The sequence below is a fragment of the Triturus cristatus genome, chromosome 12, assembly GCF_964204655.1.
Source record: "Triturus cristatus chromosome 12, aTriCri1.1, whole genome shotgun sequence".
In the NCBI taxonomy this organism is placed as follows: Eukaryota; Metazoa; Chordata; class Amphibia; order Caudata; family Salamandridae; genus Triturus; species Triturus cristatus.
In genome coordinates this window covers 122,819,079-122,842,112 of record NC_140595.1, presented here as the reverse complement: position 1 = coordinate 122,842,112, position 23,034 = coordinate 122,819,079, and the positions used below count along the sequence as shown (strand labels likewise).

The 23,034-nt window shown below is 47.2% G+C and overlaps 1 protein-coding gene across 1 annotated transcript in view; it reads right to left on the bottom strand.

Annotated features, from left to right (window-relative positions):
- TDRD10 (tudor domain containing 10) overlaps positions 1-23,034 on the bottom strand; it is a 404,866-nt gene that overhangs the window by 181,123 nt on the left and 200,709 nt on the right. The gene's annotated exons all lie outside the window — the stretch shown is intronic.

The window sequence follows — 23,034 nt, the reverse complement described above, 5'->3', positions numbered from 1 at the left end:
CAATCATATATTAGCACAATCATTACCAATAGAGGACCAACCTCCTACTGCATAGTGCAGACATGATGAGCTAAAGAAATACTGGGAATCAGAGGTGTTCTCAGGATGGGAAGGGTGTAGCCTTTCTCTGCAATTTGGAGGATCCAAGGTGATGATTTGCCAGTGTGCCAAATGGAAGTTTAGCCTCTCCCATAGGTGGCATATGCTCCCTCAAGCGTGAATTAAAGTAGTTTTGTTATGAGGATTGGGGAGGAGAGAGAAATGTTGTTGCTGCCCTTGATGGGCTGTGGAGCCACTATTCCTAATGTAGCTCCAAAAGAACATGTTGGGCTGCTGTGAGGGCAGGTGCAACCGAAAAGGCAGTTTCGGGAACCACTGTTGAGGAAACTGGTGAGCAGCGAAAGCCATCCTCATGCACACAGTGATAACCCAGCCTGGTTTGAAACCGTTCAGGGCTTTATCTTTGAGAAAGCGCACTCCATTGAAGCAAATGTCCATAAGAGTTTGTTCAACATTCAATGAAAAGCTCATGGAACACATCCAGGTGGGTCAGCAGATGGCAACCGCAAAAAACAATGGACCACACCAGTGAATACAGTGAATTTCGCCCAGTGTGAAGGATCAGCTTCACTTTTTGATAACTTACACCAAATAATCGCAAAGATGGTCCAGAAGATCAAAAACTGCTATCTGCACTATCTCCCACAGGGCATGGGAGCACCGGGCCAGGAGGCGATTTGTTTTCGTGGACCAAAGTGCAATGCTTCCTGACAAGAGTACCTTCTTCCCTATCCTCCTTGTCTCTATGGTCTTTGATTTATTCTCCCAAGGAGTGGAAGGAAAGGAGTCAGGGTCCAATTTGGAGGAGGGCAATTTCTGGAACACAAGGCTCTCTGGAGAGGATAAGCAGACAGAAATTGTGGGTCCCAAGAAGCCAGCTGAGCTGCAGTACAAAGCCATCTGGTCCCGTGCAACCAAAATGAATCCCATTAGCTCTTTCTTAAAGGGAAGAAAGTGCTCAAATGAGATGTAGGTCCATTGTAGGATTTTCTCGCCTCACAACAGTTATGGTTGGAACAATTGTAGGAGCACGCGCTAAGCAGACCCTACATTTTATTTTAGTCGACAGGAAGTAGACATGGCTACTAGTAGTCTTCTGTCATCTATTTTCATTATACTGCAAAGTGTGTGTGTGTGTGTATATATATATATATATATATATATATATATATATATATATATATATTCACTGAAAAAACCAAAGGTTTCAGGAGCGTTATAGTTAGGAATTGGCATTTAAAAAACCTTAGAAATTCACTGAAAAAACCATAGGTTTCAGGGGTGTTATAGTTAGCTGGACATTTCCCTCGTACAAAACCCTAGAAATTCCCCTGTTATAGTTAGTTCAGCCAACTAGAACTCGCGCCCCCGCAATGCACTGCTGATGACGTCACATATTACATCACTCATGACATGGTCACTGACATCACTGATGACATCACTGATGACATCTCAAATGACATCACTGATGACATCACTGATGACATCATACAGTGAGTAGGTGTTTCTGTAAAGTTTTAATATGTTTACTATATATAGGGAAAGGCCTGTTAAAGAATGAGTGGGTGTACAAGTGCGTGAATTGATGATTTTGTAGGTGTGTAACTGACTCTATAAGTGAGTCATTAAATGTATCTTACTACAGACTAGTGACTAAAATGTGTGAATGTCTGTATGTGTCTGTGTGTTGGTGTATAAGTGGCTGCATGGTTTTGTGAATAGCCATACGAGTGTCTATATGGGTTATTGATTGGTTGTCTGAGTATCTGTATGGGTGCCTGAGTGTTTGTGTGCGTAGGCTGTGTGTAACTCTGTGCATAGATGTGGGAGTGGGTGATTCTATGGGTGCATGGTTTTAAGAGTGCATCTGTGATGAACTGTATGGTTGAGTGAGTGTATGTATGGGTGTGTTAGGGATTGAATGTATATCTCAGTGGTACATTTGTGACTACCTACATATGTGAAAGGCAGTATATATGTGTGTAAGAGTATATAAGTGGGTATATGTGAGAGTGTGTGATTGTGAGAGTGGCTGTTGGATGAGTGTGTGCTTGTATCAATGATTGTATAAGAGCGTAAGAATGTGGTACTATTTTTATGAGTAAGTGAACTTGAGAGTGTAGATCTGCATAGGTGAGTAAATGGGAGTGTAATTAATTATTTGCATGACTGACTAGGTGTGAGAGTACCTCTATGGATGATTGGTGGTGTGCGAGTGTCTATGTAGGTGTATACATGCATATGATAGTCTTGTACGGAGTGACTAAGTATGAGTGACTGTACAGGTGAATGAGTGGGGGTGTATGTAGACCTAAGAGTTAATAAGTGGGTATGTAGTTATTGGTATTGGAGTATCTATGGTTTTGAGAATGGACGTCTGAAATTTTGAGTTGGTGTATCAACGGTTAAATTAGGGTGTCAGAAGATGCAGTAATTTATCACATGGAGGACGTCATCAGTGATGTCATTTGAGATGTCATCAGTGATGTCACTGACCAGGTCATGAGTGATGTAATATGTGACGTCATCAGCAGATCATTGCGGGGGCGCGAGTTATAGTTAGCTGAACTAACTATAACAGGGGAATTTCTAGGGTTTTGTACGAGGGAAATGTCCAGCTAACTATAACACCCCTGAAACCTATGGTTTTTTCAGTGAATTTCTAAGGTTTTTTAAATGCCAATTCCTAACTATAACGCCCCTGAAACCTTTGGTTTTTTCAGTGAATTTCAAAGGTTTTTTAAATGCCAATTCCTAACTATAACGTGCATGAAACCTATGGTTTTTTCAGTGAATTTCAAAGGTTTTTTAAATACTAATTCCTATCTATAACTTATCTCTAAAGATATCATGTTTAATGATTTTGATTGGATTTGTATATTTTTCAAATTCAGTGTGTCAATTTCATTAATTACGTTTTAAAAAAAATACTTTTTAATCACCATTTTTTAAACTTATTTTTTCAATTAATTATTTTAAAAATTAAAAAATATTATTTGAACTTAATGGGTTTTTTAAACATATTTTTTTATATTTTACAAAATATTTTTTTAACTATATGTGCAAAACTTTATTTTATATATATTTTTCAATGATTTTGGATCCGCGCACCCTAAGCGCACCGTTTCCGATCCCTACGCGATAGCATCCGCGCATGGTATGCGTTGGGTACGTGTTTAGTGCACGATCACAATGCGACCGGTACGCGACTCCCAGCGTATACGCGACACGTTCGATGTACGTAACGCGACGTTTACTCGCTTCCGCGATGCGTCATCTGCGTCTATGATGAGGTAGGTGCACGGATCCCGCGAAAATTTTAACATTTAAAAAAAACATATATATATATATGTATTTCATGTGAATATTAATTGAAGACAAACTCTAAACTAGTCTTAAAACTAATATATTTTTACATCTAATCCTATAATTTTTTTTTAATTCAATTTCGCGGATACGCGCTGGGTGTGTGCTGCGTAAGCGCAGGGTGCGCTGATCCCATGTGACCTGCAAAAAAAGAGATTTGATTGGTTCATTACACTTCCTCTTCTAACTATTGAAAGACACTTAGCTCTAACTTTTTTCAACCAAAAATGGCTTCAGGGCAGCAGGCATCACCTCATACTTCTGAGGATGAATTTTTGGCAGAGGCACCACCCAAAGAACGTTTTTTTTCAGTGGTTTGGAAATGTTTTACTTTTCCCGAGGGGCAGAATAAGACCAATGCCACCTTGGTCACGTGCAAGATTTGCAAAAGAGTGCTGTCACGAGGGGATCCTAACAAGAAATACTTGTGCGGCACGGCAAGTATGATGAAGCACCTGAGGAGCCTTCATCCAAACAATCTTGCACGACAAGAGTGCAAACGGATGAGAAACACTCCTGCTCCTGCGCCATCCACCTCAAGAGTGCATCCATCAGCCCAAACCTTGGACATCCGTCCTCAATTTCAATATTTAAAAGTGCTCTGCACTAAGTGCAATAAGACTTTGTGCTATGGTGAGCAGTCGATCGATCTGATCTGCCGCCGGCAAGAAAGTCACATTTGCCAGTTTTTTTTTTTTATTGTTCCCTGAAGTTCATTGTTTGGTTTCTCCTGTTTTTTGTTTTTTTTGCAGAAAAACCAAAAAAAAATTAAAAATTGTTCAGAAAACCAAAAAAAAAAATTATAAAAGAAGAAAGAAGAAAAAAAATAGTTCTTGTAAGAACTAACTTTCCTGGTTTAAAAAAAGAGCTAAATTTCTTTGTTAGTGTGTGAAAGTTTAGATGAATGTATGTGTAGTACGTAATTGACTGAATGAATGCATTAGTAGCGTATGGTGAATGTATAAGTGCAGAAGTGTTGGAAACAGCCCACTCCCACTCCGCAGGGTGGTGGTGGACTCCCCGAACACACTGTGGTAGCTTGGCTCGAGTGGTCAGGAAACAGGCACCGTGCTAAGCATACAATATACCCATACCATAACCATGCGTGCATCCGTTCCAAAAACGACTCTACACCGTAAAAATTATGAAAATATCTTTCTTTATCTTTTTCTCTTAGTTGCTGATTGGAAAAATAAATAAGACAATCACAATATATAAATCTTAAATAGTGCAGGTCAAATAAATACTGTCTGAAGATTCAATAAATAGGGATGATCATAAATACAAGGGACATAAATATAAGTGCAGGTAATACAGGCAATTAAATATTCTGAGGCAATAAATACTGAACCATTAAATATTGTACACCAACAAGTCCTGTGGACCAATAAATATAGTGAAGCAATAAATAGGTTAACACAATAAATACAGTGCCCCCCAATAAATAATTAAAAGTATACAGCAGCACTCATGTAATCAGATCACTTTTCAATTCCTAAGGGCTGATTTGGCCCAGGCACAGCTTGTAGGGTTGTGGAAGGCTTGAGGGGTTCTACTCCCTGGCTGGGACAAGGCTGAGGCCTAAACTGAGGTAGATCAAGGGGGGGAATACCAGTGCCCTGGCTTTCTCTCTCCACACAACCTCTCTAGGTTAGTCCCAATTCACCCCTGGCACAGTCAGGTTGGTTCCAGCACCTCCCTAGCCCCTTAGAGCAGTCTCTCAGGTCTCCACAGGGCCTTAGGCGCCCTCTACTCCACTTACTGCCCTTTTTCTGATGTTCCGACACCGCTGGAGTCGTGTCGATGCCGTGAGGCGGTTCCGGTTCGGTCTCGGCGGCCTCGGCACAATGTCAGTTCTAGACGACGCCGGTAGGCGGTTCCGGTCCGATGTCGGCGGCCTCGGTTCGATCTCGACCTCCGATTCGACGGCGTCGGGCAGTCTCTACTCGATGTCGACTTCGGGCGGCTCCGGTCCGATGGCGCTCTCGGCTTCGATGACGTCGGCCGGCCTGGCCTCGATGTCGACTTCCGGCGACTCCGGGGTGCGATCCTCACCCCCGACCTCCGGTGCTCCTCCTCTCAGGTTCCGGGCGACTCCGGAGTGCGATCCTCACTCCCGACCTCCGGTACACTTCACCTCGGTCTCCGACGACTCCGGAGGGCGGACTTCACTCCTCCGATGACGCCGCACACTCGACCTCGGTGAACTTCCTCCTCGACCTCTGGTATTCCTCACGACCTCCGTCGGCGCCCTCTCACGACCTCAGGCGGCTCCGGGCACGACGTCTGCTTCTTCAGTCAGCGCCGCTTCTCCACCTCGGGCTCCAGGTCTTAGGCTACTCGACGCCGGACTCCAGGGAAACCAGTTTCCAGGTCAGGATCTTGCTGCTTTCTGCTTCTAAGGCCTGTTCCTGCTGTCCAGGTCCTTAGGATGAGTTTTTCTGGCTTCTTCCCACACAGGGCTACAGGCTGGGATCCATCAGTAGGGACAAGTATCAAGGGTGGGTTTATGGACCCCACTCCAAGCACAAGTTTCTACCCCTGCTGCTTCACTCCTTCCTGCTTCACTGTTGTGCTGCTCTCTCTTCACCAGTCAGGTGCCAACTGCCAGCTCCAACTGCCAACTCTCTCTCTTAACTCCCCAACATTCCAAACCGCCTCCAACTGTCACAGAGTTCTGGAATGTTCTGGAAGGTGCTGGTAGGTTCCAGTGGATGCTGGTGATGTCACAGGTGGCCACCATTTTGTGCTCCAGGCCCTCAGACAGAAGTTTCAGGGGTAGGTAAAATGGCTCCCTGAATCTGCAGCAACACTAAAAAGTCTGGTGGTTCCCAAAAAGGAAAAATTCAAACAGGGTTTGAGGCAAAAGTGGGACAAAATAAATAATGATGAGGAGGGACCACCCAAAGGGCTGACAGGTCTAACACGCGTCCCCCCCAGCTGAAAGTGGGGAGAGCTACCCAACCCCTTGGGAGTTCTCATCACTAAGGCGGAAATACCTTGAGAGACCGTCTGCATTGGCGTGGTCCACTCCAGGCCGATGTTCCACCTGAAAGTCCATCCCCTGTAGGGAAATAGACCACCTCAACAACTTGGGATTCTCCCCCTTCATTTGCATCAGCCAACGAAGGGGTCTGTGGTCGGTCTGAACTAGGAAGTGCGAGCCAAACAGGTATGGCCGCAACTTCTTCAGAGCCCATACCACCGCAAAGGCTTCACGCTCTATTGCACTCCACTTCTGTTCCCTGGGAAGTAGTCTCCGGGATAGGAAGACCACGGGTTGATCCAGACCCTCTTCGTTGAGTTGCGATAACACTGCCCCAATGCCATGTTCTGATGCATCTGTCTGGACAATGAACTTCTTGGAAAAGTCTGGGGCCCTTAAGACCGGGGCCTCGCACATGGCTTTCTTCAATCTCACAAAGGCCTGCTGACAAGCCTCCGTCCAGACTACCCGTCGAGGTTGTTTCTTGGACGTAAGCTCCGTGAGGGGGGCTACGATGGTACCGTACCCCTTCACGAAGCGGCGATAGTATCCCGTGAGGCCCAAAAATGCTCGGACCTCAGTCTGTGTCTTGGGGGGTTCCCAGGCCATGATGGCCTCGATCTTCGCCTGGAGGGGTTGCACCGCTCCCCTACCCACCAAGTGTCCAAGGTACACTACCGACCCCTGCCCGATCTGGCACTTGCTGGCCTTGATCGTCAATCCAGCTTGTCTCAGGGCCTGGAGAACAGCTTGCAGGTGACGCAAGTGATCCTCCCAGCTGTTACTGAAGACGGCTATGTCATCCAGATAAGCAGCAGAGAAACTCTCCATTCCGGTGAGGATCTGGTTTACCAGGCGCTGAAACGTGGCAGGTGCGTTCTTGAGCCCAAAGGGCATCACACAGAACTGGTAGTGGCCATTGGGCGTGGAGAAGGCTGACCTTTCCCTTGCTCCATCAGTCAACGAGATCTGCCAGTACCCTGAAGTAAGGTCAAAGGTACTTAGATATTGGGCAGCTCCCAGCCGGTCAATCAATTCATCCGCCCTAGGGATCGGATGAGCATCAGTTTTTGTCACTGAATTCAGTCCCCGGTAGTCCACACAGAACCTCAGTTCTGGTTGGGCACCCGGTGGTGCAGCTTTCGGTACTAACACCACCGGACTAGACCAGGGGCTGCTAGAAGGTTCAATCACTCCTAGCTCCAGCATCTTAGTGACTTCACTATGAATGCTGGCCTTCACCTTGTCTGACATCCGGTAGATCTTGGACTTCACAGGTGGGCTGTCTCCTGTGTCCACGTCATGGACGCACAGGTGAGTCCTACCCGGGACAAGGGAGAACAACGAAGAGTACTGCCCCAGGACCTGGCGACAGTCCTCCTGCTGTTCAGGAGTTAGAGATGGGGAGAGAATCACTCCCTCCACCGACCCATCCTTTTCTTGAGACGCAAACAGATCAGGGAGAGGCTCGCTTTCCACGTCCTCTCCTCCGTCAGTCACCATCATCAAGATGACTTCGGGCCTCTCGTGGTGGGGTTTGAGGCGGTTGGCATGCAGCACCCGCAGGGGCTGACGCGGGGTCTTCAGGTCCACCAAGTAGGTAGCCTTACCCTTCTTCTCCAACACCTCAAAGGGTCCTGACCAGCGATCCTGGAGGGCGCTAAGCTCTCCGGGTTCGATCACCCACACCTTCTGGCCAGGCTCCAACTCCACCGGGTGAGCATTGTGGTCATACCACGCCTTCATTACTGCTTGGCTGGCTTCCAAGTTGTCAGAAGCTTGCTTCCACAACTTAGCCATTTGGCTCCGGAAGGCCAGCATGTAGCTCACCACATCCTGGGGAAGCTTTCTGGGAGTTCTTTCCCATCCGTCTCTCACCAGGTTGAGAGGTCCACGTACAGGGTGCCCATACAGAAGCTCGAAGGGGCTGAAGCCCACTCCCTTCTGTGGCACTTCCCTGTAGGAAAAAAGTAAACAGGGTAGGAGGACGTCCCATTTCCTCCGCAGGCTTTCAGGCAGACTTCTGATCATGCCCTTCAAGGTTTTGTTAAACCTCTCCACCAGACCATTGGTCTGGGGGTGGTAAGGAGTGGTGAACCGGTAGGTCACTCCACACTCCTTCCACATTGCCCGCATATACGCTGACATGAAGTTGGTCCCCCTGTCGGACACAACTTCCTTGGGAAAACCCACTCGGGTAAAGATTCCCATCAGGGCCCTAGCCACAACAGGTGCTGTTATGGTCCTCAGAGGTATTGCCTCTGGGTACCGTGTGGCATGATCCACCAGGACCAGGATAAACCTGTGACCAGCTGAGGTTGGCGGATCTAACGGACCCACAATGTCGATGCCCACCCTTTCAAAGGGGGTGCTAACGACAGGAAGTGGTTCCAGGGGAGCTTTCAGCTTCACCCCTGTTTTCCCACTGGCTTGGCAAGACACACATGTCCGGCAGTAGGTATCGGACGACACTTTCATCTGAGGCCAATAAAAGTGTGGGACAAGACAGGCGAAGGTCTTGTCTTGCCCCAAGTGTCCTGCCAATGGTATCTCGTGAGCCAACTCCAGAAGGAAGGCTCGATAACGTTGAGGAACTACCAAGGCTCGTGACGATCCGTGTAGAGGTGCCTTGGGTTCACTGTAGAGGAGGCCATCCTCCCAGTAAACACTGTAGTTCCCTTCAACGTTCCCTGCTGCCTGGGCTTCGGCCTGTCGCCTCAGCCCCTCAAGGGTAGGGCACTCCCTCTGGCCCTGGCAGAATTCCTCCCTGGACGGGCCTCCCTCCACGTGCCACTCGGCCGGGATGGGTAGGTCCTCCAGGTTGGTAACGTCCCCCACCGCAGACTCCTGGTCCACCACCTCCGGTGGCCTATCCGTCCTACGGGGTGGAGACGCCGAGGCAGGCTCCTCCTGTCCTCGGTTCTTCCCTTGACTGGCAGCTGGCTGGGCCTTTGTTCCAGGCTCCAGCCGAAATGAACTCCCTCTTCGGGTAGTCGCGGACCTTGTGCTAACACAGGCCCAGTCAGGTGTACCCAGCATCTCGGTGTGAGTCCGGTATTCCACCTCCTTCCAAGCGTTGTGCTCCATGTCATTCCCCAGCAGACAATCGACTGGCACGGCAGGGCTTACGGCAACTCGAAGTGAACCTGCAACCCCCCCCCATTCAAAGGGAACCTCGGCCACGGGATAGTGACCTGTTCTGCCGTCAGCCATCGCGGCTGGGTGGAGTACATCGGGAATTACCTGCTCTGGAGACACCAGTTGACTACGCACCATAGTCATACTGGCTCCTGTGTCTCTCAGAGCCTCCCCTCTTTGGCCGTTGATGGTGACCCACTGCCCATACTTTGCGGTATTTGCGGGCACCTGGATCTTAGGAACCATCTCCCGTTCTCCCAGGGACACTAAAGTGACACCCGCCCACTCCCTTCCCTTAGTTAAGGGCATCTCCTCCCCGAGCACTGCACTAGCTACTCCGGGGGTCTTTCCTCCAGTGGGAGGGGGTGGTCGTTTCTGGCACTTCGGATCTCCTTTATAGTGTCCAACGCCACCGCACTCGTAGCAATGGACAACCCTTGGCTGCTGGCTCTGGCCAGGATTAGGGTTTCTGGGTGGGTTAGCCTTAGAGGTGAATCCTGTTCCCTTCCCTTGGAAGTTATTTTGGGGGCCTTTGGAGAACTCCTTTTTCTTTTCCCCTCCCTCTTTCTTCTGGGGGGCGCCCTGTCCGGCCTTTTGAGTATCCCCTCCAGTCCCCCTTGTGGACACCCGGGTACTAGCCCAAATGTCCGCCTCCTCAGCAAGCTTCCGGGGACTGGTCAGCTTGCTATCCACCAGGTGTTGCCGCAGTTCAGGGAAACATTTCTCGAGCAGGTGTTCCTTCAGTACTAGGTCAAACAACTCCTCGTAGTTCCTCACTTCACTGCCCTGAATCCAACCTTCCATTGCCTTCTTCGCATAGTCCAGGAAGTCCACCCAACTCTGCGTGCCCAGGTTGTGACTACCCCTGAACTTCTGTCTGTACTTTTCAGGTGTTAGTCCAAACTTTCTGATGAGCGCCAGTTTCATGGTGGGGTAGTGGGTCTGCTCATCCTCCTCGAGGGCCAATAAAGCATCCCTACCAGCTGGAGGCATGTACTTATACAATCCCCCTCCCCAGTACTTCTCTGGAACCCCATGGGCCCTCAACGAGACCTCATAGGCTGCTAGCCACTTGGCGATATCATCACCCACCCCATAGCTAGCCACTATGTCCTTTGGCAGGTAAGGTTTGGGTTCCCTGGTGACCTCTTGGATTTGGCTGCCACCATTAGGAACAGGTTGTGCCCCGATTCTCAAGATCTGAAGATCTATTTCTTTCAGTCGCAATTCATGGGCCATCCTCTGCTCCTCCTTCTCCTTTTCCAGCCTTGCTAAGTCCCATGTGAGCTGTCTTTTCTCCCTCCGGTCTGTTAGCTCCACTTCAGACAAGCCACCGCTAGAGGCACTGCTGCCCTTCCTAGAAATGGTTCTGGGCCCTGCTGACAGGTTCCCCACCTCAGGTTGGTACATCTCAGCCCCCTCAGGGTCAGGCTCTCCATCCCTGTCTTCCTCCTCAGCCTTGCTTTCTCGGCGTGCCTCCCCCCAAGCCCTTAAGCTGGTTTGGAGTGCACCCTTCTTTGCTCCTGGGGGGCAGTACACCCCCTCCCGCTGGCAAAACTCCCTGAGTTGGGCCACCGTGTACGTTTCTAGATTTTCTAGTACAAACTCCATCTTGCCTACTCAGGTTAGAGGACAGGTTTTGTGCAGTAACAATGCAGGGGGGTACCTTTAATAATACCTCCTCCCACCACCAGAGTAAATTTGGAAAAAACAAAAACCCACAATTAGGAAGGCCGCTCTTGAGAAAACTCCCGGTGTAGGCCTATGGACTACCCACAGTTATTGTTGAGTATACGTAGGCACAGCTCTATCCCACCACTGAACACCAATTTATGTTGGAAACAGCCCACTCCCACTCCGCAGGGTGGTGGTGGACTCCCCGAACACACTGTGGTAGCTTGGCTCGAGTGGTCAGGAAACAGGCACCGTGCTAAGCATACAATATACCCATACAATAACCATGCGTGCATCCGTTCCAAAAACGACTCTACACCGTAAAAATTATGAAAATATCTTTCTTTATCTTTTTCTCTTAGTTGCTGATTGGAAAAATAAATAAGACAATCACAATATATAAATCTTAAATAGTGCAGGTCAAATAAATACTGTCTGAAGATTCAATAAATAGGGATGATCATAAATACAAGGGACATAAATATAAGTGCAGGTAATACAGGCAATTAAATATTCTGAGGCAATAAATACTGAACCATTAAATATTGTACACCAACAAGTCCTGTGGACCAATAAATATAGTGAAGCAATAAATAGGTTAACACAATAAATACAGTGCCCCCCAATAAATAATTAAAAGTATACAGCAGCACTCATGTAATCAGATCACTTTTCAATTCCTAAGGGCTGATTTGGCCCAGGCACAGCTTGTAGGGTTGTGGAAGGCTTGAGGGGTTCTACTCCCTGGCTGGGACAAGGCTGAGGCCTAAACTGAGGTAGATCAAGGGGGGAATACCAGTGCCCTGGCTTTCTCTCTCCACACAACCTCTCTAGGTTAGTCCCAATTCACCCCTGGCACAGTCAGGTTGGTTCCAGCACCTCCCTAGCCCCTTAGAGCAGTCTCTCAGGTCTCCACAGGGCCTTAGGCGCCCTCTACTCCACTTACTGCCCTTTTTCTGATGTTCCGACGCCGCTGGAGTCGTGTCGATGCCGTGAGGCGGTTCCGGTTCGGTCTCGGCGGCCTCGGCACAATGTCAGTTCTAGACGACGCCGGTAGGCGGTTCCGGTCCGATGTCGGCGGCCTCGGTTCGATCTCGACCTCCGATTCGACGGCGTCGGGCAGTCTCTACTCGATGTCGACTTCGGGCGGCTCCGGTCCGATGGCGCTCTCGGCTTCGATGACGTCGGCCGGCCTGGCCTCGATGTCGACTTCCGGCGACTCCGGGGTGCGATCCTCACCCCCGACCTCCGGTGCTCCTCCTCTCAGGTTCCGGGCGACTCCGGAGTGCGATCCTCACTCCCGACATCCGGTACACTTCACCTCGGTCTCCGACGACTCCGGAGGGCGGACTTCACTCCTCCGATGACGCCGCACACTCGACCTCGGTGAACTTCCTCCTCGACCTCTGGTATTCCTCACGACCTCCGTCGGCGCCCTCTCACGACCTCAGGCGGCTCCGGGCACGACGTCTGCTTCTTCAGTCAGCGCCGCTTCTCCACCTCGGGCTCCAGGTCTTAGGCTACTCGACGCCGGACTCCAGGGAAACCAGTTTCCAGGTCAGGATCTTGCTGCTTTCTGCTTCTAAGGCCTGTTCCTGCTGTCTAGGTCCTTAGGATGAGTTTTTCTGGCTTCTTCCCACACAGGGCTACAGGCTGGGATCCATCAGTAGGGACAAGTATCAAGGGTGGGTTTATGGACCCCACTCCAAGCACAAGTTTCCACCCCTGCTGCTTCACTCCTTCCTCCTTCACTGTTGTGCTGCTCTCTCTTCACCAGTCAGGTGCCAACTGCCAGCTCCAACTGCCAACTCTCTCTCTTAACTCCCCAACATTCCAAACCGCCTCCAACTGTCACAGAGTTCTGGAATGTTCTGGAAGGTGCTGGTAGGTTCCAGTGGATGCTGGTGATGTCAGAGGTGGCCACCATTTTGTGCTCCAGGCCCTCAGACAGAAGTTTCAGGGGTAGGTAAAATGGCTCCCTGAATCTGCAGCAACACTAAAAAGTCTGGTGGTTCCCAAAAAGGAAAAATTCAAACAGGGTTTGAGGCAAAAGTGGGACAAAATAAATAATGATGAGGAGGGACCACCCAAAGGGCTGACAGGTCTAACAAGAAGTATGAGGAAGTGCTGCAGCATTACACAGTAACCTCTTTAACTGCAGTGTGCTGTAGTACTTCCGAAGCACAGGGATGCAACATATGTACATAAATATGTTGCAAATCTATGCTTCTGTCTGCACGGCTGCTTAAACTGCAGCCATGTGGTGACCATAGTGCAAGGATATCTGTGTCATGTGCTGTTAGTTTTTCTGCAGGAAGACACACCTTCCTGCACAAAAACAAAAACAATGAGAAAATGCATTTTTCTTCGTCAATGCATGCTGAACATTTCAGCATGCATTGAAGATATAAAAATGTGGAGAAATGAAAACAATTCTCCTTGTTGTGCTTTCCTACACCAATTTTAGTATGGTGCACCATTCACACACATATCGAGATTTATGATTTCTGATGAATCTAGACATGTGTCTTGTTCTATGAGTATTCAGTGCAATCATGCACAACAACACTTATAGAACACCCTTTCAAAACAAAGTGGTCTGCATGAGGAGGTTGTATTTACATGGAGTATAAAAAGTGCACAGAGTGCCTTTTCCTCTCTTTGTAAATATGAAAGAGTATCTTACACAATAACTATGTTACAAAAAGTGACATATTTCCGTTTTTAAAATTCCTTGCGAATGATAAAAGGTAAGCACAGAGTTTTGTCTGAAAAGATGTTCAAAGAAGAATGATTGAAATAATTGCGGTCCTTCAATAGCTAAAATAGGAAATATTATGAACCCCTCAAATCTCTTTTTTTGCAGGTCACATGATATCTGATTATGGTCAGATTTCAAAACTACATAGGTATAAACAGAATGTTTTTAGAAACATGTTTCCACTTTGTAGCTTCTTGCAGACCTCCTCATTCAGCATATTGAGACTTAGTTAAACTTACCTTCACAGTAATAGGAATAAAAAATGGTACACATTTTTTCCACATTTTCATTCCAATCTAAATTCTTAAAAATTGCTTATTTTAAAATTTGGATCTGTGAAAGAAAAGGAAAAAAAAATTATAACATGTAATACATTTTTTACAACACAGCATAATTTCCACAAAGTAATGTTTTTGCCTTTTTTGCTGTTCTCAGAATATATTAAATTTCACTAAAAATAGTGATTTCAATCGTACTCATCACTTAACAGCGGGCAAAAAAAACACAATCTCAAAGATTGTTAAAAAAAAAACAACATGCTATTCTCCCAAAAAAAAAACAAGATACAAATCACAGATATATAAAATGCACACAGCTAACAATTTTTTTTAACTTTAGTTACAAAAACTGTAAATGATGTCGCTTTAAAATATTAATCGAATCTAAAGATGAATTTTTGGAGGATGCACCATGCCCACAACGTTTTCCTTCAGTGATGTGGAAATTTTCTACTTTTCTCGAGGGGCAAACAAAGACCAATGCCACCTTTGTCACGCGCAAGATTTTCAAAAGAGTTCTGTTACGAGGGGATCCTAACAAAAAATACTCATGCGGCACAGCAAGTATGATGAAACACCTAAGGACCCTTCATCCAAACAATCTTGCACGAGAAGAGTGCAAACAGATGAGAAACACTCCTGTTCTGTATCTGTAAAAAAGAATCACAAATAAATGTATATTAATAACTTTCAAATTTATACTATTCCATTACTGTACAAACACATTTTATATGAATACTGACTAAGAAACTATAGCCCTGAACCACAAGTGTGACGATGGTTAAAACACTACATGCATAGTGCATACTACTTTGAAGCAGTTCCTGCCCTAAAGCCTACCTCACTAAAACACTACATGCTAACTGACTAAATGATTACAGTACTATAAGGAGACACACTGGGTGAGTGACAGGGTGTTTGCTAGAAGTGTATGAATACTAACTAGGGAATTGAAGGTGTGAAACACAACTGTGTAGGTGATTAGAGGACTTCATCCATACTGCATAGGCATTTAAAGCAGTCCATGTGCTAAGGCCTGGCTCACTGCATGACTACTTGGGTACTGACTGAATGATTAGAGTACAGCAAGGAGAGTGCCTAGGTGAATTGATAAGTGGTAGGCTGTTCGCACAGGGAATGGATTAGTACTTGGTAGTAAATGGGTCACTAGAGGAGTGCAAAGGCAGTGACAGGATATTTGCTGGACTGTATGGATACTGACTAGGAAATTGAAAGTGTGAAAGACAAGTGTCTAAGTGGTTAGAAGACTGCATACATAGTGGATAGGGGTTTGAAGCAGTCCATGTGCTAAGGCCTGGCTCAGTGCATGAATACTTAGGCACTGACTGAATGATTAGAGTACTGCAAAGATAGTATCTTGGTGAATTGTTAAGTGTTTGAGTTTTTGCACAGTGAATGGATTAGTACATGATGTTGAATGGGTCACTAGAGGACTGCAAAGGGAGTGACAGGGTGTTTCCTGGAAGTGTATGGATACTGACTAGGGAATTAAAGGTGTGAAAGACAATTGTGTAGGTGGTTACAGGACTGCATGCATAGTGAATAGGGGTTTGAAGCAGTCCATATGCTAAGGCCTGGGTCACTGGATGAGTACTTTGGTACTGACTGAATGATTAGAGTACTGCAAGGAGAGTGCCTGGGTGAATTTATTAGGGTTTGGGTTTTGGCGCAGTGGATGGATTAGTACATGATGCTTAATAGGTCACTAGAGGAGTGCAAGGGGAGTGACAGGGTGTTTGCTGGAAGTGTATGGATACTGAATGGGGAATTGAAGGTGTGAAAGACAAGTGTGTAGGTGGTTAGAGGATTGCATGCATAGTGGATAGGGGCTTGAAGAAGTCCATGTGCTAGGGCCTGGCTCAGTGCATGAATACTTAGGCAGTGACTGAATCATTAGAGTACTGGAAAGAGAGTGTCTTGGTGAATTTATAAGTGTTTGGGTTTTGGCACAGTGAATGGATTAGTACATGGTGTTGAATGGGTCACTAGAGGACTGCAGAGGGAGTGACAGGGTGTTTCCTGGAAGTGTACGGATACGGACTAGGGAATTGAAGGTGTAAAAGACAAGTGTATAGTATGTCAGAACACTACATGCATACTGCATAGACATTTGAAGCAGTCTATTTGGGACTTAGAAACTGACTAAATCATAAGACTACTTTTAGGACAGTGCTTGGGTAAAACTTTTACATTTTCAGTTCTGCCACAGTGAAGAGAATAGTACATGGTACTGCACCTTAGTGTCAAACCCGGACTCATTTTATCAATGCATAAGCAAAGAATAGCTTCTAATGCTACTAAAACTTGACAACATGACAGGTTTTAAAAGAGTTATCTGCTAAAAAATACACGATGTTACCAAATGCTTCTCTCACAGTGGTTCCCAAATACACACAGACTCACAGTGTGATTCTAGACAACAACCACTATACCTAGGAGTTTACCAAAAATCCTTCACTACTGTGGATGTGGTAAGGGAGCTGCACACAATCTACATATTTTAGGACTGCACTTTTGTGTCAAAGCCCGACTCATTTAATCAAAGCATAAGCAAACACTGGCTTCTAATGCTACTAAAACCTAACAACATGACAGGTTTTAAAAACAGTTATCTGTCACCAAATACATGATGTTACCAAATGCTTCTCTCACAGTGGTTCCCAAATGCAGACAGACTCACAGTGTGATTTTAGACAAGCAACACTATCCTAGGAGTTTACCAAAACTCATTCACTAGTCTAGAAGAGTTAATGGTACTGCACACAATCTACATATTTAAGTACAGCACATTCGTGTCAAAGCATGACTCATTTAATCAACGCATAAGCAAAGACTGGATTCTAATGCTACTAAAACTTCACAACATGACAGGTTTTAAAACAGTTATCTGTCAGCAAATACATGTTACCAAATGCTTCTCTCGCAGTGATCCCAAATACACACTAACTCACAGTGTGATTCTAGACAAGCACCACTATCCCTAGGAGATTACCAAAACTCATTCACTACAGTGCAAGTGGTAAGGGAACTGCACACAATCTACATATTTCAGGACTGCACTTTTCTGTCAAAGCCGGACTCATTTAATCAAAGCATAAGCCATAACTGTCTTCTAATGCTACTAAAACTTCACAACATGACAGGTTAGGGTAAGTTACTTACCTGTAATCCTAGTTCTCTTCCAGGGGTATCCTCATCAAAGTCATAAGCACTGAATATTCCCGCCCATGTGCGGGGACCCCGGAAATAATAAAATTATATATGTAAAAAACACATATATACAGCTCTGTATATGTATAAACATATATCATTTTTTCCACGCAAATGCAGCTCCCATAAAAAGGCTAGGCAATGTAAATGTACACATCCAATAACACATATATACATATATATATATATATAAAGGTATAACAATACACCTAAATCTCTTTTTTTTTTTTTTTTTTTTTTAATGAGGTAAACACTCATGAGAAAGCAAAAAATAAAGAGAATAAACTGTGGAAAAACACAGATGTACAACACATTGCCAGCCTGCAGGCTGCATTGCAATATAATACCATAGAGACTAAAAAGCCCTGTACAGGTAAAAACTGGCACCGTGCCTTTAAGGCAGCCCTGACTTCCATATCCCATCATGCCTCAGGGGTGACAGTTAGGTCAGTTGTTCTTTGCGGGACCGTAGTCCTAAACACAAAGATATATCCTTTCCATAATGAATAATACACTTCTTCTCATTTGTCTGGGGAGGTGGGTGGGTTGCTTATGACTTTGATGAGGATACCCCTGGAAGAGAACTAGGATTACAGGTAAGTAACTTACCCTTCTCTTCCAGGGGATCCTCATCAATAGTCATAAGCACTGAATAGAGTAGCAAGCTCCCCTTCCACCAGCAGGCAAATGAAACTAAGGTTGTATCACCCATGGAGAAAGCGAATCATGAAAATGATTATGCATGGAACAGATTCCTCAAGGAGGCTTGTCCTACTTGAGTGTCTGCTCTGGTGTCCGAATCCAGACAATAATGCCTGGTAAAAGTGTGGACAGATCTCCAAGTGGCTGCCTTGCAGATCTCGGAGAGTGGGACATTATTGAGAAAAGCCGCGGTAGCCGCTTTTCCTCTTGTCGAATGCGCTTTAGGGCGCGCCCCCAATGGTTTCTGAGCCAGTTGGTAGGCCAATGTAATACTTGAAACAATCCACCTAGCAATGGAACGTTTGGATGCAGCAAAGCCCATACGTACAACCCCATAGTTCACAAACAATTGATCAGATTTCCTGACATTCTTAGTCCTATCTAGGTAGAATTTTAGGACCCTCTTGATATCTAGAGAATGCAACGCCCTCTCTGCTGGAGAGGAGGGGTTGGGAAAAAAGGTTGGTAAGGATATGGCTTGGTTTACATGAAAATCCGATACCACCTTGGGTAGGAACGAAGGATGAGTTCTCATCACCACCCTATTTAGATGAAAAATAGTGTAGGGTTCTTTAGAACAGAGGGCCTGTATCTCACTGACCCTCCGTGCTGAAGTGATGGCTATTAAAAATGCTGTCTTCCATGTGAGGTGCTGTAGGGTAGCCTTATGAATAGGCTCAAAAGGCGCACCCATGAGCTTCGACAGAACCAAGTTTAGCTCCCAGGAAGGAGAGGGAGGTCTAACAGGCGGATAGACTTTCTTGAGTCCTTGCAAGAAATCCTTCACTACCTGCACTTTAAAAAATGACTGCTGTGAAGGCGAACGCCTGTATGCTGTTATGGCTGCTAGGTGAACCTTTATGGATGAAAATTTCAACCCTGCCCTTGCTAAATGTAGAAGATAGGGCAAAATTACATCCTCCTGGCATTTAGTGGGATCATAATGATGCTGAGCACACCATATATAAAATCTTTTCCACTTACAGAAGTAGGAGTGTCTTGTCGAAGGCCTCCTGGCTTCCTTCAGTATGGACATACACTCTTGAGGGAGGTTCAGATGGCCATACTGGAGGACTTCAGGAGCCATGCTGTTAAGCTCAGCGAGGGAAGGCTGGGATGGTAAATCTTCCCCTGCATCTTGGATAACAAGTCCGGCCTGCATGGCAGCCGCTTGTGGGGTCGGATCGACATGTGCAGGAGATCCGTGTACCACCACTGCCTCGGCCAGTCCGGTGCTATGAGGATCATCTTGGCAGATGAATTCTGTAGCTTGGTCACCACCTTGGGAATTAGTGGGAGAGGCGGAAAAGCGTACACAAATGTCATTGACCAATTGATCAAAAGGGCATTCCCTAGGGATCCTGGTCGATGGTATCTTGAGGCGAAGCCTCGGCATTTTGTGTTTTGCTCGTCCGCGAAGAGGTCCACTTGCGGACGCCCCCATTCCCCGAAGATGTCTTCTAACACCTCGTCGTTGATTACCCAGTCCTCTGGCTCTTGAAAATGCCGACTGAGCAAGTCCGCTTGCACGTTGAGTTCTCCTGGTAGGTGCACCGCTTTCAATGAGATGTTCCTTGCTAGGATCCAGTGCCACAGGGACTGAGCTTCCAGCGAGAGCGTTCTGGATCGAGTACCCCCCTGCTTGTTCAGGTAGTACATTGTGGTGGTATTGTCCGTCTGCACTAGAATGGTACTCGTCGTGATCTCAGGCAGGAACGCTTTGAGGGCTAGGTGGACTGCCCTGAGCTCCAGCATGTTGATGTGGTACAACTGCTCGCTGCTGGACCACTGTCCCTGAGTTTGCAGAGTCTCAAAATGCGCACCCCATCCCTGAAGGGATGCGTCGGTGATTAAGGTCTGAGTTGGGGGCTCTTGATGGAAGGGGATCCCCACTTGTAGATTCCTTGGCTTCAGCCACCACTTGACTGACTGTTTGGCTGCAGAGGAGAGGCAAACCTTTTCTTCCCACAGGGAGTTCCTTTGATCCCATTTGTCCTCGAGATCCTGCTGGAGAGGACGCATCCTTAGCCTGGCATTGGGCACTAGGAAGATGCAGGATGCCATGGCCCCTAGCAGAGATGAGATTTGCCTTGCCGACGACAGATTGCTGGTTATAATCTGTCTGCCTTTTAGCATAATGGATGACTGTCTTTCCTCCGAAGGAAACACTTTTCCTACTACGGAGTCTATAGTTGCACCCAGGTAGTGGATCCTCTGCGTTGGTGAAAAATTTGACTTTTTGACATTCACTCTGAGACCCAACTTGCGACATAAGTTCAGGCATAGCGACAGCTGTGACCGCACATTCTGTGGCGATGAGCCCTTTATTAGCCAGTCGTCTAGGTAGGGATAGACGAAGACTCCTGAGCGCCTCAGAGCAGCCGCTACTACTGCCACGCATTTTGTGAATACTCGAGGAGCTGACTTCAGGCCAAATGGGAGGACTTTGAACTGATAGTGAGAGTTGCCTACCACAAACCTGAGAAATTTTCGATGATTCCTTAGGATGGGAATATGGAAATATGCATCCTGAAGGTCCAGTGAACACATCCAATCGCCCATCCGGAGAAGAGGATATATTTGGTGGAGCGCCAGCATGCGAAATTTTTCCTTCCTTATGTGTTTGTTCAGTATCCGTAGGTCTAAAATGGGTCTGAACTCTACCTTCACACTCCTCTTTTGGATGAGAAAGTATCTGGAGTAAACTCCCTTTCCCCTTTGGTTTATGGGCACTTTCTCTATTGCAGATTTGAGTAGAAGCGTCGCTACCTCTTCTCTGAGCTGCCTTAGATGCTGGGATGAATTGACAGGAGGAATCGATGGGGGGTGACTTCTGAAACGAAGCGAGTACCCATGACGCAGTATATTCAGTACCCACTTGTCCTTTGTGATGGACTGCCACTCTGGAAGATGATGTGCAACACTTCCTCCCACCGGAGCGGTGGACAGCATCGGAGGAAGCGGTTTCTCATTGCTTCCCCGGAGCTTTGTTTCCAGCATTAGACTGCCTGTTGTTACCTCGTCCCCTGGATGGCTTGCGGGACTGGTATTGTTGTTTCTTTTGACCTTGCTGGTCCTGGTTCTTTTGCCAATGAGGGGTTTGAACCCTCTGTTGGTAACTGCGCCTGTCATTTCCCTTGCGGCGTCGAAACTCTTTTCTCTTTTCAAGCCCGACAGCTTTCATGGTCTCCAGCTCTGCTTTCATACGGGCCATTTCTTCGTCTGCATGGGACCCAAAAAGAGAAGTACCGGAGAAAGGCAGATTTAAAATTCTTGCCTGCGCTTCCGGTTTCAAGGCCGTCAATCTAAGCCAGGATGATCTTCTGGCTGTGACTCCATGTGCATATTCATGCGCTGCCAGTGTTGCCCCATCCGCCGCTGCACTTATGATCTGGTTAGAAACCAGACTCCCCTCATGCAAAATCTCTTCAAAGTCCCGTCTGTCCTCTTGTGGAACTTTGCCAATGAACCTCTGCAGAGAGTCCCATAATGACCTATCATAGCGCCCCAGAAGCGCCGAGGCACTCGCCACCTTTAAGCTTGAGGATGCTGAGCCGCAAACTTTCCTCCCCCAGGAGTCTTGTGTCTTACTGTCCTTATCTGGTGGTACCGTTGAAGATCCAGCTACTGCATGTGTCTTCCTGGCAGCAGCGGTGATGACAGAGTCCGGTGGAGGATCTGATTTAAGGAATAGAGGATCCTCCGGTGCTGGACGGTACTTTTTTAGAATTCTCGCCGGCGCCGTTTTGGTGGTTGCTGGTGTGAGAAAAACATCCATTACCGGTTGTAGCAAACCGGGGACTAACGGCAATAACGGGTGTGACACTGTGCGTTCATGAAGCGTTTCAAAAATTATGGATGAAGTGGTCTCCTGAACCGGCATAGGGATATTTAATTTTGTAGCTCCTCTACACAACACTTCTTGAAACGTAGAAATATCATCTACTGGAGATACCCGAGAGGGTGGCGTCTCCGAGAGTGTCGGTGAATAATCCCTTTTGGATGACCTGGAAGAAGGGGAGGTAGAAGGGGTTCTACGGCGCCTTCTCTCCGATCTGGTCGACTCCCTTCTGCGGGAAGAGGACCTGGATCGCCTTCTTGGTGCTCGAGAGTGACTTCGGGATTCTCTTTCTCGAGATCTTGGTCTGATAGGTGTCGCTGGGAATACCACGCCCCTTATTCTTGTTAGCGATGCCTTTATCGCGTCTGGCACAGCATGGTCCTGAGGCATCTCCCTTACGGGACTTTGAGGTACCGCATTGTCCTCCTCCTGCGAATTTTCTCTTGCAGGTACTGGAGATTGATGCACAAGCTCTGGTGATTCTGATCTTGAACCTGAGCCTTCTGATCCTGAAGGCGAGATAGATATGAGACGCGGTGACTCAGGAGTTGTATATATCAGTCTATGAGGAGATTTTCGCCTTGAGACTGGTCGAATCGTGAGGCGAACATGCGACACCTCCTGCGTACCCTCAACAGAGGGCTGCCTCGACGGTGATAGTCCTATCACCGGAGATCTTTGACTCGAATCTTCGAGGCTCCGAGCTTCTTGTCTCGACGTCGAGATTATCTTCGACGGAGGCTTCATGTACCTCACCAAAGCTTTGGAGACCTGTGAGGACGGAGGCACCTGCCTCGACGTCGACTCCGACGGAGGCACCTGCCTCGACGTCGACTCCGACGGAGGCCTCTGCCTCGACGTCGACTCCGACGGAGGCTCCTGCCTCGACGTCGGCCCTGACGGAGGCGTCTGCCTCGACGTCACTCCTGACGGAGACTTCTGTCTCGACGTCGAATGCTCCGACGACGTCGAAAGCCTCTTCGCCGTCGAACGATGT